Source organism: Toxotes jaculatrix, chromosome 10 (assembly GCF_017976425.1).
Source record: "Toxotes jaculatrix isolate fToxJac2 chromosome 10, fToxJac2.pri, whole genome shotgun sequence".
Classification (NCBI taxonomy): domain Eukaryota; kingdom Metazoa; phylum Chordata; class Actinopteri; family Toxotidae; genus Toxotes; species Toxotes jaculatrix.
In genome coordinates, this window is record NC_054403.1 from 20583410 (window position 1) to 20600896 (window position 17487).

The following is a 17487-nucleotide window of genomic DNA, read 5'->3' on the forward strand; positions in this document are numbered from 1 at the left end:
TCTGTACTTCACAGGCTGCTCTTGTGTGCCTTTTCTTTCCTGTAGCTGTCCCTCAGTCTGCATGCTTATCTCTGTGATGAAGTACCTCATCTCCCACACAGGGACAACAAAGAGAAAGCTCGGAAGGTTTCACATTTGTCTGAAAATCACAGAAATATGTCCATGACACTGAAAAAGGTAAAAAAGCACAACCTGACTACAACAACTATCATGTTTATACAAATACATTATAGTATCTTCACAATGTAATCTAAAAAAAAACCAAAAAGCTACTGCCTATACAACTAATGTATAATTGCATTATTGATGAATCTATTGATTATTTTCTCAATTAATCATTTAGTCTATGAAATATGAATCCCAGCTTCCCAGCATGTCATGTTTAGTGATGAAAACAAAGGAAAAATCTTGACATTTCTGACATTTTTCCTTCAAAAATGAGAAAAAAAAAGTTCTAGGTTTATTTTCTTTAAATTGGCTGATTGATTAATCCATTAACCGTTTCAGCTCTCTTCTATTCCATGATTAATAATAGTAGTAAGAACATGTATATGTTTAAAATTATCCCAGAGGAATAAGAGCTATATGCGTGAGAGCTACATAATTGTGATGTAAGTGCTGCCTTTGTAGCATACAGTACAGCAGCACTCGACCTAATACAGTGAGAACAGGAAGGTCAAAGCTAATTACCCACAGATCCCTGGGAACTGCTAAGACCAACCCTTACAGTTCAATGTTCATCTTTCTGATAAGTGCTATTGTTAAAGGCAAGATTCAATAGACATGAGCATAGATGTTCAACATTTCTCTACAGTCAGCAATATACTGTTGATGCGTATTATGGTTTCCTACAGTTGGCTGAATACATACAGCATATGAATAATGACAAGGAAAACCTTTCCAGCTGTCAAACGTCACATGGAGGTTGTGGGAATAAAAACACTGCACTGGATAGAAGCATTGTCATGTTTGTCTTGATGTGGTTACTTCTGTCATCTGTCCCACGATCACCGTGTGGGCATACTCTACAATCAATATGATCCATATTTTTAACAGCATGATTGTAAATTGCATAACATAAACTAAAAATACAGTCAAACTGTTCCCACGCCATTACAAACATAGAATCATGTGGTACAGTATTTGTTTGTTAATGAGCCCCTGCAGACATGTTGAAGAGATGACAGTCTGTCAAGCTTTTCTTCACACAGGGAACCAACATGTTGGAGAGATGGCAGCACCACTGTGCTTCAATATAAATGGCCACAATGTAAAATCAGTAAAAAATAGTGATGTATGGTCGTAGATTTCTCTTGTCATAAATGTTAAAATCATCCAGGAACAAAACAATTAAAAGAAAAACTACTGAAATTCACTCCATTAATCTGTGAGTGATAAAGACAGAGCAACAAAAGAAGTATGTGCGTTATAAATCATCCGTGTAGCATTTCAAGCAAATGATTAGTTGCTTTTGTAGTCGCTGGTTGACGTTACAGTATAGATTTAACATTGCACATCATAAAAAATGACAATAAACAAAACTTAGGAAGTGCAAGACAGCCAGAGGGCAGACAGAGGGCAAGGAGATGACAGCAACAGCAAAGCAAAGATGTATCCACTGTTCTCCACCAAACAATGATCAAAGAGAAAGAAGTGGTTGCATCTTCCATCCTTTAGACAGGGCTCAGGCTGAAACCTCTAAAGTTAAGCAGGAAAACAATTTTCCACAATGTTAACAGACATAGCCAGAGGACCAACACAACACTATTTTCTTTTACTCCAAGACAGGAAACAAGCCCACAAGTGTTAGGAAAGCAATAAAAATGTTTGCATCCTCAAATAACAAATGAAACTGCATCTTAGGTTTATAGAAGAGTTTACACAAGGTCTAAAGCGTGGAGCATTGGTAGTTTTAAGAGTTGCACAATGCAAAGTGAACGTACTTCAATGAGCCATTCTGAAACCCCTGGTGAATGAGAGGCCGCTCAGGAGAACTTGCTATCCTCAAGAATTTTTCATTTAAGCATGCAACAAAAAGCAGATGCCATCAGGGCTGCAGCTAACAATTACTTTCATTATCGATTTATCTGCCGATTATTTTCTTAATTAACACAGTGAAAAGTGTCCAAGGTGATGTGACCAAAGAGATTAAATTTACTATACAGTAAGACAGGGAAAAGCAGCAGGTGCTCACATTTGAGAATGTTGAACCATCATGCTTTCTATTTTTATCATAAAATGATTTATTTTATTTATTGGTTTATTTAACAGGGACAGTGCATAGCTCTCCGCCATACCAGAGTTAGCTACCAGCTAATTTTCATCATCTTTACTTAAAAAAATGACTTAAAACAGCTGCCAATTATTTTTCTGGTGATCAACTAATTGAAAAATTGAGAAATCGCTGCAGTTCTGAATCCTATATTCTGCTACAACACCAGCACTGTACCATTAGTATCCCGATAACTAGATAGTACTCTTGTCTGAGAGAGCCTCTGGGGGAAACATACAGAAGAAAGCCATTCTACATGTTATACAATCCGAGCAATAAAGAAACTAATGAACCCGGCCAAGCCGCTTTTCATAATTTGTTAACACAATCCTGGTCTCTGAGCCACAAAACTCTGTTAACTGACAGCTGTGGTGCTGGTTATGGGAGGCAACCTTACTGACTGGACTGTTTCACTGAAGGCAGTCTTGGGAGAGGCTTTCGCTCCGTAATTTACGAGTGGGCTGGGAGCCAGTGAGTGTTGTTTAACAGCCGTAGACACGTGCTGTCTTTGCATTCATGGCCAATGAGGAGGTTGGGGAAATCATTTTCACCCTCTCGCGCACACGCATGCACGCACACACGCACATACACGGTGAGCTCCACAGTCATGGACGACAAAGAATTTCATTCAAAAAGATGAAAAATAAACAGGATTTAATATCAGCTGGAGAGGAGGAGGGAACCATTTAGGTGGCTAAATTATTAGTGTGGATTATTTTCCCTTTGAGAAGAAAATCTAAAAGAAATCTCAAGTGCGTTGCATTAATTTATTATGTTAACAATGACAAAGAGGGAACTTAATAAGAATATTAAAAGTGAATGATTACTAGAAATGGCAATAAAGAAGACCAATACTGTGTTGCCTTTAAGGTCTTAATTATCATCAGCCTCCATCCTGTAAAAGTCAAGGCTTTCATATCTCTGAAAATCCTTAAAACCGGGGGCCTTTAATGGAGTAAATATCCTTGAAAGTTTGACTATAGTGCACAAAAGCCTTTTCTGAAATGCACGGCGCATTCCTACTTTGAATATGTGCAACTGTGTGAATGTGTAGAGAGCCTATTGCTGAAAAAGAGCAGAGGTGTTGAGTCAAGCAACCCTTGGTAAATAAAGGTTTGAAAAAGCAGTCTTGCATGTGAAGGGGTAGATGGGGCTCAGCTCTCCCTGTCACAAGTACTTAAGTCAGGGAAGAAAGGTAGGAGGGCAGGCCAAGGCATGTGTGTAGAGGGGAAAGGATGAGACAGGGAGACCAATACTGCTGCTACAGGCAGACACCCCCGGCTTCAACTCTGATGTCTCGGTAAGACCTACAACACAAGGACTAAAATATTAAACTCATATCAGGTAGGATAATACTCATGAAGGGAGGTAAGCTAAGAAATTAAAAGGTTAGCTCATCTGAAGAGAATCAAATTCCAGATTGTCAGATTGCAGACAACCCTTTCAGGAAACTCAGGAAAGATTTCAGAACCTGGAAACGTTTGATACCTAACAAGCTGGCGCTGCCTCTGACTGAAATGGTTTTAGGCAACCAAAACAATGATTGGCCTGAGGAGGATGTTGCCTTGTGTTACAACAAATACCGTGTGTGTGTATGTGTGCTTGTGATGCTGTGAGTCAATGACCACAGGCAGTAGAATTCATTCTGAACTGCACAAAACACATAAAGGTACTGCACTTTTCTCACAATTGTCTGTCATACTTTGCCCAATTAACATTAAAGTAAGCTAAAGTAGGTATCATCATCTGTGTCCTAAATTGCTTGTCATGCAATGAAAGCTGGGTGTGCAGCTGTCTCATATTTAACAGTCTGATTCCGCCTGTGCCAGCAGCACATCGACTGGGTGTGCACTCTTCCCTATCTTTTCAAACACTGCATAAAGAAATAAAGAGATAAATGAAGAAGATTCAGAGTCCTTTGTTGATCACTACTTAGGTGTATGAATTTTATGCTTCAAAGAAGAATCCATAATTAAGAAGAATCCAAATTCGGCTGTCACTCTGTCGTGAGCAATAATGAAATAATACGATCCATTCTTCCCGTACAACTTATGAGGAGGCATCTTCATTCAGCTGGTCTATTGTGTTCTCTTCAGGTCCTGACCAGAGTGCACAGTCTCTGATTGAAAAGCAGATGAGTCTGTTCTGCTCCTCAATGCAGGCTCCTCTCTTAACAGCTAATTACCTTGTCTCAACACTGAAGCAGCCTCTGATAAGAGGCATGAGCTGCTTAGGAGTGAAGAGAAACTGCTGAAGACTATTGGCACAATTAAACCTAGAGATAGTTAGGATGCAGGATAAACTGAGCTTTTTAAAGAAGTTTGTGTGCAATTACATGAGATTCATTGGGGCTGCAACTTATTAGTATTTCCATTATGAATTAAACTGTTGATTATTTCTTCTACTTCATCCTTTAGTCAACTGTCCAAAACCCAAAGACATGAAATCCTGAACCAAAGCCTGAACCAAAAGATGTTTGAAATTTTCTTCTTATTAACTGACAATTACTCAACTATCAAAACTGTCACTTCAAAATTGACAAATTAATTTACTGTTCACTTGTTTCAGGGCTTACAATTACGCACAAATTTTGAAACCATATTTGAATGTAGTGCAATGAAGGTGTGGCAGTATTCACAGAAGGCATCAACGATTAATAAAACCTATTTATAAAACATAATGAATTACTAACAATTATTACCCCTCACATTACATTTCAAATCAGTACTTAAAAACTAGGAAACACATTTGCAACACATACAATTAGCTTCCAAGTCTTAAGAGAGTCATTCCAGTAGACTCCAGAAATGTTGCAACTGTTGAATCATGCTTAACCCTCAATATTGCTGCTTATGATAACATTCAACCTTCACTTTTTTAACCTTTGTAAAGTGCAGCTGACCCCTGAAACTTGAGGAAACAACAAATCACAATGAATATCAGCCATCATGAAAATGACCCAAAGCCATGACACTTAATTGTGGGCCAGGTTTTTTTTTTTTAAGCTGTTGCTGTGACAATAAAAGCAGAGTCGCCTTTTTCACCATTTACGCTGCCGTAATCACTCATCTTTCCACCAAATCTAACCATACTTTGAAGCAAAGTATAAATAATTCATTGTGGGACACAGTGAATAACAATGCCCTCATATTGCCCTGCACCATCATCACGGCTGATTAAGCTACCTAAGGGCATTTACTTCATTGGTGGAGATGTGTCTGCTCGCCAGTCAGATAAGAGTGCTGACACTGAGGTTAGCTGGGCACGTGGTCCTTACAGACTGACACAATGGGCCAGGTTGTCTGTCCCCCGTCCACATGATGAAAAGCTGGAGGGCATTTTGAGGTTGGAATTTTTTAATTATATATGGTTAAACTTGTTTCAGCAAAAAACTAAATTTACTGAGACTCACATTCAGAGATGAGGTACCACACGTGCCCACAGTATAGGTTTTTTTCATACAACTGTCCTCACTGGACATGATAAAATGCCCTGTTTGTGCACAACTTAGAGAATGCAGGGTGGATTCAAGTCTTTAGTTTTGGTATTTTCTGTCACATGTGGTTTTTTTTTTCCAGAGGTCCAAACGACCTCTGCATTTGGCCATTTGGTTTGGCTCATTTAGCCTGTTATGAAAGCTGTCAGCTGGACTCTGGTGTAGACAGCAACTGGAAAGAGGCTGCCTAAAAGAGGTGGGCCTTGATCTGGTGCCAGTCAGACTCCATTTAATCTGACACTTTGTCATCAAAAAGTGAATGAAATGCAGCTGCCATGTATTTAACTATCTATCCCCATATCCACCTCCACAATATTACAGAAAGACACCTCCTTTATCTTCTTTCTACCTGTTCTCTGTGATCCATGACACGTGAGGTCTAGCTGAAATCTTGAATATTTATGCACATCTTAGTGAGCTCTTTGTGACAGCCAGAGCAGATAATAAATGTACAACAGTGCTGCATAACTTTCTGTCAGTCACTAGAATTTGATTTGTCCATGTGGGTCTCCACAGCCACCCAATGAATGGGTTACCTATCATACAACTTAATATTTATTCCTCTTGGTTTGTTTGTAATAAGTCAGAATGAACATGAAATGGACCAGCAGATAACAATATATCATAATATTCTTGGTCAAGGCCAACTGAACTCAACTACAGGTATTAAATCCACCTTAAAAGCAGAGCAAGGTCTCATTCCTGAAAACAATTATGCTCATTTAATGGAGTCACATCTATGAGTGCTGGTTTCTTGTACAACAATTGCTACACACAACCACAACAGGTTACTTGTCAGGGAATGTGTTTCAGTCTTCTTGAACAAATGAACAAAGCTGTCATTTTTGTGGCCACTGATGGTCCAGACTCTGAATAAGAACCTTGGACAGATTTTTAAACCTGTCTCTCAGTGAGAAGACAGCGATCCCTAACAACGTCTGGCTCAACATCTGATTGGTCATGAACATCACTAAACTTGTCATGGATGCAATCAAACCTGTGACTAAAGCTGAGACAAAAAAAAAAAAGATCAAAAGCACTCTGAAATAAGATGGAGAAGACCATGGCACTCTATACAGAATTTAAATACCTACTGCCATTGCTGATGCTCACAACAGCCGCCTGTCTGATCAAGCCGTTCACTGGTTGATATTATGTTGTCTGAAACAGCAATTAGATGTCTTCACATGACTCCAGCTCATGGTGAGAGTAGCTCCACTGTCCTGATACCTGTTTCTGCACATACTAAGCATATTGGCAACTCTGAAGACTGCTCATCTCTGTCTGGCTCAACTGACTGATGGATTTCCAAACTCTGCATCAGCCAAAGCTATTAAGTGGTCTGCTGGAGCGAAATGACTTTACTGTTCCCAGAGTGCAACATTAGGCTCAGCAATTCCTGCCTGCTATTGTTTAGGGCCACTGTGACAAAGTTAATTTCTTGCCAGACAAGCACAAACACTTACGCCGACACAATAAATAAATAAAACAAAAAAACAAAACAAAAAACAGAATCATCCCAATGGCTCTATTTTCTCTTTTTTCTTTTAGCAAACATATGGTCACGTAAGGTGACCCATGCCAAATGAGTTTCATTCAAGGAACCTGAGTGAATAGCTTGTTCTTTTTATGCTTAGGCATTTGTGAAGTAGTATACCAATATTATGTTTGAAACCACCGTGTAATACAGCAACTACCTTTAATGGATTACCCATTCAATATCTCAGGGTAAGGACTTAACACAAGACTTGCACTATTCAGTAAAGTTTAATTCAGTCCAAAAAATAGTCCTTGTAGATAAAATGTCTTGCATATATTAAATACATAAATTAATAACAATTACTTGTAGTCTTAAAGCCATGTAAAGGGACAAGCTCTGTAGTGGAAAAAAGCTTCAGGTTTTATTATATGAAAATGTGGGAAAGGGCTAAAAGGATGCAGAACCTTTTTCTACATTATTCCTGGCCATATCTGAGTGCTTGGAGATAAATCCACTCTTTGTATTCATGGTGACAGACTAGATGACCCAGGCATCTTGTGGCGTTGCGCGATTCAAGTTTGCCTGCCATGGTTAGCCAAACACAGACCTGATTTCCCAGTCCAGGGCTCTGGCTGTGGTTATATTCCCACAGGGACTTATGAAGGTGCAGTGCACATGCAGTACACATGCAGCACACACGTGGCCTAAGGACACAACCAAAAGAAAATCTAGGAATGTGATGACTAATGTAAGCTCCTTGCAAACATGAAAGAATAACCAAAAGAATCCGCGCCTTAGCCTTTGAAATAAGTGTGGGTATGCAATCATTAAGTGCTACTGATTTAATCCCTTTTGTCTATGATGTTCTGCAGCTACAATCACAGTGAGCCGGGAGTTTGCAGTGGTGATGGGTTTGTTAAGACGTGAGAGAAAAAAGCAAATTGCTGAGTCTTTCTTTAATTTGCTTCATGGTATCGTCACTTGCAAGGGACAACACAAGCAGCCAATCACAGTTCTTACTGTAAAAAAAAAAAAAAAAAAATTACATAACTGCATAAAATGCTAATTAGGCAGTTAATATGTGGTGATTATAGGTACAACCTTTTTGACCTTGGTGTCTGACAGAGTAATGTAACCTAAGTCACACCCTAAACTTGCTTAATCTGTGAACTGTATGTTCTGTCTGCTGGTATATATAGGTTCAATCTAGTAATTCTTAAGAATTAGATCCCCCTAAACTATTCTCCTCAAAGTAAATTTATCTAAACCTTTGCCACAAGCTGGATTCTCAAGTTGGAACTTCAGTTTTGCATAAAGTTTACCTTTAGTTTAAACACATGTAAATTATACTTTAGATAACAGTTCAGACGACTGACTTAGAGAGTAAAAGTATTTAACTGGAGCGAACTGTCAAGGATTATTCGTGATATATCTTGTCTTTTCCTCTCCATTGTAGTGAGTGGGGTCTAGCTGCAGTGCCTCTTTGTCTGGGGGCCTTATCTGGCTGTGAAGCGCCCGAGCTCTGTGCCGCTGCCTCTATTGGCATGGTGATGGAGGCAGGGCCTGCCATCCCAGATAAACCTCCCTCTGTTCTCCCAGCAGCCCAGCAGGCTTCATGTTTGCTGCAGGTGTCAGAGAAAATGTTCCCATAGCCATTAGACTTTAGCACTGCTGGTGACATGTTGGCACCTCTGATGGGAAACAACTGAAGATGGGGGAAAGTGATGACAGGGGAGATGGAGACTGGCAACACAGGGACAAGGCAGAATGACAGGGTAAAGTTAGACTAGGATGGCTACCAAATAAGATGACTGATAAAAGTGATTGTACTTTCATAAAGTATTTCTCATGAAAGTGCTGAAAAATACATGTTTTACAGCCCTAATAGCACAATCAACACTTCTGCCAATACCATGCACTCCAGCATGTTGAGACCAAAAGCTAAACAGGAGACGCTGCTCATTTCAAAACTCATTTCAAGTAAAATTCCATATTAACTGCACAGATGTAGTCAAGCTTGAAAAAAATTGTATGAAATGATTATGGTGCACCATGAAAAAAAAAAAAAAAAAGAAAAAGTGAGGCAGACAGTTTGTAGTAACCACACAGTAATGATGGTTGTTGCTGCTGCTGTTCCAAAACTGTCACCAGGGGGAAAACCTTGTTATGCTGAATATTCAGCAGCCATACTCCTTCCAGGTGGCGAGAGATTGGATACAGGGAGGCATAATTGGATGCTCAACAGTTTCTCTCCTTAAAACTTAAATTACAACAGCACAAAATCCTCTAAATACAGGTTGGAAGTAGTCTGACAAACTGCTAGTAGGAATTTTTAACTTTGATATGAATAACAAGCAGAAGGAAATTAAAACAAACGTGGTCTGAAGACACATGAGCAAATCAAAACATGGAATTATTCCCAGCTTGTGGCAGGGCTGCATCTAATGGTTTTCATAATCAATTAATGCGCCAAATGCTTTCTCAAATATTCGATTAACAAAAGTCACCTATAGATCTCCAGTTTGTTTTGATGCTAAGACAACATTTGAGAAACCAGAAAATGTTTGCCATGAATCATTTCATACATACAATTAAAACAGTGATTTTCTACAGAATGACTAATCACTCTGATTAGTTCATACTTCCACAAAATGTCCAGAGCTAGGTGAACACAGGTGATGTTCATTTTGTGCCACACTGTAATACATTTGCTATTATACTGACCATTTAAAAAAAAGATCTGGTGTCCCTTAAGTATAAAAGAATAAAAAAGTATCTCTGAGGCCACGTTTTGATCAATATACAAGAACAAGCCCATCTGTGGGTACTGAGGCCAATGTTACTGTGGGGACAAACAACCGACACACCACCTTTCCAGGCAGGGAGCAGGACACCGAACTGGCAGACTAGACCACCTGGCCCTGCCAGACTGTCAGCCTATTTATACCCAGGACAATAATTTACACCACGACTGCCCAGTAGCAGAGAGACAGGGACCCAGAGGGAAGCAGCTCCCTGTGACATTCCCATGGTGAAGAAGAAAGAAAAAAAGAGCCACTGTGATGACCTTCTTCCCTCTTTTTCCCTGTGTGGCTTTCCCAGAGGAGAGAACTAATGACAGTGTCCTCCTCTGCAACTGTATGCTCCTTCAGTCACTAGAGAGACTTGTCAGTGTGTAAGAGCTACGAAATGAAATTCATGTTTTAACATGACCTGGATTATACATGTTTAATAAAGCAAAGGTATATCATTTTTTTGTGACTTTTTAAAGTTTGTGTCGATGTGTAAATTGATTTGATTAAACAAGTCATTTAAAGAGAATTATTTCATGCAGACAGCTTGACATCAAAAACAAATACCTTTCCCAGCTGAATATAACACTGTGGCCTATATATTCTAGACGCCTCACAGGACTACAATAAAGCCTTTGATTAAGCTCATGTCAGAGTTTGATTTGTCATGCTGTCAAAGTTTGTGTCACACATCATAAAAACGTGAGAATCTACAAAAGATAAGGAGCAGCATATCTACTTTAATGACTTGTGAGTAAACTTGGCCATGACTTTTTGTTACACTGCAGTTCTGCTCCTGCAAAACTGTGGCAAATTCTAAAAGTGATAATCTTACAGTTTTGCAATAAACCATACTGCAATTAAACCAGGCAACGAGTTGCTTAAACTAAAAACCCCAAAAGAGCTCTATTTTTTGCTTCTGCCGTGGCTGACATTTTCCCATTAGCAGCACGGGCGCGTAATTTGGTGGCACCAATATTTCATTTCAGAGAGCGTTTCACACAGTAATGAACATGTCACCAAGTGAAATTAATGTGTCACTGTGTTTAACAGATCCAATAAAAGTAAAGAATTTGAATCACTCAGAAATTACATATCAGACCCATTATCACAGTTCATACAACCCTGACTGACTGTGCTGTTACTCAACTTTGAGATGTACAAATATCTACTGTCATGGACTTTGCGATCTCACTTTAAACAATAACACACATTTAGTCTCACACAAATTATACAGCTTAGACTGATAGGCATGACTGTGATATTGTGATTAGGACAAGGACTATTAGCAGATTATGAGTGAAAGTAAACGAGTGGGAAATGCTGAACATTTCGAATTGTGCTTTTCTGCTATGTGCAGAAAAAACAAACCCTTTAATGGGAAAAACTGTGGATATATTTGCATCATACAATCAAATGTGCACACTCTTGAGATTCAGAATCTGCACGCAATACACAACCTTGGGATGTTTTTGGTCTCAGTTTGTGTGAAAGAAACATCTGGCGTCTCAGGAGTTTGATAGCAAGAAATTGGAGCTGCATTATTGCCACAGTCTGCAACTTCACACCCTGGGTATTTTATTTTACAGAAATGTATAGCTATATATTTTATCTCAAGACAGAAAATGACAAACACCATTAGGAAATAAAGTGGGGTTTTTTTGTGGAAACACTTTAAATCCACCAAATTATCTCTGATTTAGAAAAAAAAACTCAGAGGAATAGATCAACAATTTGGGAAATACAGTTTTTGCTCTCTTGCCAACATTTACCACCCCCCTCCATTCACACACACAGACTCAAACCACAGACCTCTATTTATTCACCATTGTGAATAAAACCTCCATACAGCCTCTTGGCTCCATTCAAGACTCCCAAGTCTCCCAGAAGCGTGACCTGGAGAGGTTGAGAAAGGTTCAGCTTTCTTCAACTTTCATCTCACTTGCCGGAGCGACGACCGAGAGCGACTCCCTCAAGAAACAGAAGCACAGCTGTCGGCATCTAAGCTGTTAGATTCAACTCAGTGATGTACAAGGACTTTAAACAAATATGAGAAAAGGCGGTCATCATTGTAAACAACTGTCGCATTCAGTGTGAATTTTAACAATAAGAAACATAAAGAAAGACTCTCAGTGGTCTTCTCCTTTTCGATTGCAAACATCTAACAAAGTGATCACACTGCAGACGTTCTGCTCATCACGAACGAACATAACATGATAAACATTAATGACATGATGTAAACACAGTTTTCGAGGAGAACATGATAACACGTGTCTAGTGTTGCTGACATTACATTAGCAGTTCAATCCAACTCTCAAGTATAAATCACAAACTTTTCTGTCTGTATCTATGACCTGATTCCCATCAAACCCTTGCATCAACTGTAAATCCAGCTTAAAGCTCTCGGCAAGACAGCAAATAACTATGTTTCCCTAAATGCTAAACTATTCTTTTAATTGTTCATCACAAAGTGACTGATGTTTGTCTACAGTGTGAAATTCCTCTCAAACGTGCTGAGAGCCACTTGTGAGGAGTTTCTCTGACTGAATGTGAGCCTGCCCTCACATTCCTTCCCCATTCACTATTAAAGAAGCAGCTTCACAAACGTTCCTTTGATAATATCAAAAATATGTTCAACCAAAACTTCAGGAGAGGGTCGGTCACTGTCACAAATGCTGCTCCAAAAGAAAAAAAAAAAAACCTAAACTAAAATTACAGATACTGTATGTGCATTACTAAGTGTTGGTGTGGAAAAGCAAGCTGAAGTGTGTGTAGGTGCTTCAACAGCCATTTCAGCCTCCTAGATATCCAATCCATAGCCTTCTTTTTAAAAATACAAAAGGCTGGAGGCAGAGATGAGTCGAAGATATTGTAATTAGCCACCACCATCACAAAACTGCTGCTGTGGAAAATGCCAGAGAAAAAGACATTAGAGATTTTGATGATGTTCACTGAACAAAGTGTTGACGGTGCTACTTTTTAGACTGTGTGACTTTGCCCATTTATTTGTCATGTACTGCAGTCACAACATATGCAAACAAAATGTACACTGGCACCGGGTATGCAGCAGGCCCTAATGGTGATAAAAAAAAAAAAAATAGGAGTTAAAGCTCATTGACAATTATTTATGAAGTTTATGTTTAATGGAGACAGAACTGCACATGGGCACAACGGTATTTGTTTCCGCAATTACGTCCAAATTTACTGATGCTGTAAGCTGATTCAGTGCTATGAATTAAATTAACATGGCTTATATGGTGTTTTCAAGCGTCATAAAAATTAGGCTGTATTAGCTGATCTGAAAGGGCGCTGAATATCCTGGCAATCACAACTGTTCAGCTCTCTGTAGGCAGAGAGGTGAAAGAGAGCTTAGTACTGAGCCTGGAAAACAGGTGGAGCTAAATGGAGCTAATTTACTGGCTGCGTGTGTGGATGTGTGTGTGTGTGTGTGTGGGTGTGGGTGGGTGTGTGTGCGTGTTTTGTATGGGTGCTTGTATCATGAGAGAGTCGGTGAGAAAGATAGAGCAAGACAGACTGACACATGGAGCAAAGGTGAGTGCTAATATTAGTCTGCTGCTGTGAATGGCATGTTGGTTTGGAAGAGAGGTTAACAATATGAACCACAATCCCAAGAAATACTCTTCTGCTCTCTGTGAATCTTTCCTCCAAAAGGCATCAGTGCCAGTTACATTAGCTGCAATTCTACCAATTCACACTTTACTTAAACATTTCACCCGGTCAGGCTTGAAAAACTATATAAATATGTATTCAGAAATTCTTGAGTATTGGTTTTCCTGTTCAGGGTTTCTGCGGAGTTCACCCAATAAAATTTAAGACCATTCGCTAATACAGCAAAGAATCTAGTTCAGTGTCTTTTTCATGGTCCTACCAAGACAAAGAAAGATGCAAAATAAGCAATAAGGCCAATAAGGACAAGAATTTAATGACATATTTACATGATCTTTCAATTAGCTCCAGACGGTTAAGTAAGCTATCCATGTTTAAATCATAAAATTAAGTGTTGACCAATTCTCAGATGTCAGCAGATGATGATAAATGAGAATCATTTTTAGATGCTTTTGTGATTAAAAATTAATGAAAAAAGCAACTGGCCCAAAAGATTTTTTTAATTTAGCATTACCAATCGCATCTTTTATTCACCTAAATAATGAGTAGCTATTTTATTAAAATGATATGCCTGTAGTTTACACTGCTATGAATCCATAATTGAAGCACTGGGTAGCCATTAGGACTACAAATCTGAAAAAAAGTGTCAAATCGGAGGTGCCGGTCCTTTTGTTGAAAAGGCGTTATTTTGTCACATATTTAGTGACAGAGATATTAGCTTTTGGAGCACAGAGCAGTGATCCTCAACTATTACCCCCCCCTACACACTTTAATGCATGCTTTCACCCTCTTACAGTGGTGTATTCAAGCGTAGACCTTGCAAAACAGACAGGAGAGGGAAAACAGCAATAGAAAAAGGCACATAGCACTTGACAGAAAATGACTCCATCAGTATGTTAAATTAGAAATTGACAGCAATTTGTTCTGGCCTGTAAAATGTCTGCACTAGTAACTGAATACTGGGTAATATTCTCTCCATTTCAGACAGACAGCAGTAGCTCTGCTGCTCACAGATCAAATAGCTGCTCTCAGTAATATCTGGTAAAATTTTGACGAACATTCCTCTGGCAAGTATCTCAAACTGTGTGCGTGTGAGTGTGGTCAAGTTGTTGTGCTGAGTTGAGCAAGCTGGTCTCAGCAAAAATCTAAGACAATAGCATCAGTATTTTGAATATGATTTAGGTGAAAAAGAACCGACAAAGCTCTTATCACATCTCACAGCTGGCTCTAGAGGGTGTTTTTTTTTTTAGAGACAGGATGACCAGAAACTCAAAAATATCTCACAATGACAAAAGGATTCTTGCTGTGACGTAAAACTCTCAACTGGCAGCATGAAGAAAGTCTCTGCTCTAATCCAATCTTTCACCTTAAAAGTTTTTCCCAAACGCTGCAGTGACAGACATTCTTCTGTGCCCAGTTAAAAATGGGAGCTTTGACCCATTTGCTTCCACGTTGGGCATTAAACTAGGACATTATTCTGTCTACTGAGTATCACATGGAAATCTTGTATGGATAAAATTAGAATGGGAAGTCAATCAACAACCAGCTAATACTGGAGTTCAGGATTCCAGTTTCTTTACATAAGACAACATAAATCATTCTGAAGATGTGGTAAAGGCAGAGTGAGCTCTATTCAAGATAATTGCACTGTGTGGCTTGGCTGCAGAAACTTCTTTTGTCTCTGGAGGCACAGAAGGAATGTCTGACCACACCAAAAGGGAGAGGTACTGGAGCTTATTCTACTCATTTTCACTCAGTGTTGGGGCATCTAAAAGGGGGAATCTCTGTCTGCCTGTTCTTCGATTTTCTCGACAACCGCACATCCATTCGACTTAAACCTCACATGTGTAATGCTGAGGTTCAAAGGAAGTGCAGTGTCGACTGTGAAGGTTTTTTGAATGTTCTTGAGAAACATAAAAAGAAAAACATTTCACGACAGTCAGTCAGGGCTGGGGGTGAAGACGGAACTACACAACGAGGGCAGTGCAGCACCTGGACAATTTACAGCGTGCATATGCCACAGTTGTAAGAAAGGAAAAAACTCAACTGCAAAGGCACGTTCTACGCTGTCACCCAAACATTACCGGACCACAGAGGATCAGCTAAGTCCCGTGGTAACAAATGACACCTACGCCTACACTGAATGTCTATGAGTGGTGCTATTTGTGTGACATTGTATGGATGATGCTCTCAAGAAAGCTGCAGGGCCAAGTAATTAGCCCCTACCAACTGGCACATGTTGAACGGGCACTGTATTAGTAGGATAAAAATGCCAAAACAAAATCAGGGCCTATTACTGACCATGTCAAGAGGTTTATCGGGTATTATTTGCTGAGGTTATTGAGAACGGTAAATTAATTTCCATGTAAACACATATTATATAATTACGACACACTATAAGCTATCAAGACACCATTCACACTATAGAGCAATTGTCGCTCCTCATTTTAGTGGTTAATACTGTCAAGTTCGTACTTGGCATGAATGAGAGTAACAACTCATATTAATGACTCCTGTTTGAAACAGGTAGCAACAAGCATTGTTGACTCCAGTTTCTCTGCAAATGAGCTTGATTGTGTGTTTTGGACGAGAACAGGAGTTGAGAATTGGCATTCGATGCACGGTCATTAACTGTGCAGTGCTGCCAAAATGTTTATTTTTCCTTCAACACACTGGTTGGTTTGGTAGATCATGGTCGGACATGGAGATAGAAACGCTAAATATGAGGAAAATTTATGATCTTATAATTATTATTATCCTTAGGAGCTGAATACAGGAACCCAGTGCAGACAATAACAAAAGAAGCAGAAGATCCAATAAAGCTTTTGAAAAAGACCCATCCACATTTTAAGTGCAGCCCATTTCATACAGCCCATACATTATAGTCCATATGCAAATACAATCCGTCATACAGCACACAGACTCTGTTCAGAGAAAGTTGTGTTTTATTTCAAAACTGCAAATAGGACAGCACAAGAAAGCAGCACTGTCTGTTCAGTTACAACTTAATTGAAATGGCAATTTAAATGTCAAATCAGAGTCTGTCTGCTCAGTGTGGACTGTTGTTCAGCCATCCTGACCAAGCATTTTTCAAAATTAGGTTACCGGTATACTTTTTAGAGAAATTATGGTGATATGCCATCAATTCCTAAACTAAAAATAGGGTTTACATAATTATGTCATGGAGGGGAAAATACACTGTAGTATATTCAGATGAGCAGGGCTCTAATTTGTGCATGTGCCCAGACGCAGGCACAGAATGTAGTTGAAGAAAACGATTTTGCATGCAGCCCACAGCTCCAGCAGTTAGTAGTTCTTGGGCAACAGACAATTAGTGGAGAAACCACTGCTGTTATCTGCTGCTGAATCTGAAGGCAGATTCCAGTATTAATAGCCTTAGAGACAAGCAGCACCTGAGCCTCAGGGCCAACAAAGAACAGCAGATATCCTGCAAGCAAAATACTTTAAGCGCCGTTTTACTGCCCTTGTACTTCTCTCTCACACAGGACATTTCGACTTACATCAAACCGCTTCAAATCTTTTACAAAACATACAGACATCGAACCGTAAAGTACATGACAGCTGATTGTGTAGGTACTCTCGGCTAATGTCAGTTTACAGCTAAAAGTGTCACCTTCTGAAGAACAAGAGCAAGCAACAAAAGCTTGGAGCAACTGTAATCATTTGAGTTTCCTGCGAAAGTTACAAGGTTAATTAACACACTTTCAGAGATGTGTTAAATTTGAAAATAATCATTGGAATTAGGAGATGAGAGAAATGCTGAAAATGCAAGATGGTTAATTAGTGAACTGTTCTCTAA

At 39.2% G+C, this 17487-nt stretch overlaps 1 protein-coding gene across 4 annotated transcripts in view; it reads right to left on the reverse strand.

Moving 5' to 3' along the window:
* The window catches only part of enox2 (ecto-NOX disulfide-thiol exchanger 2), a 160997-nt gene that overhangs the window by 130917 nt on the left and 12593 nt on the right, over nt 1-17487 (reverse strand). The gene's annotated exons all lie outside the window — the stretch shown is intronic.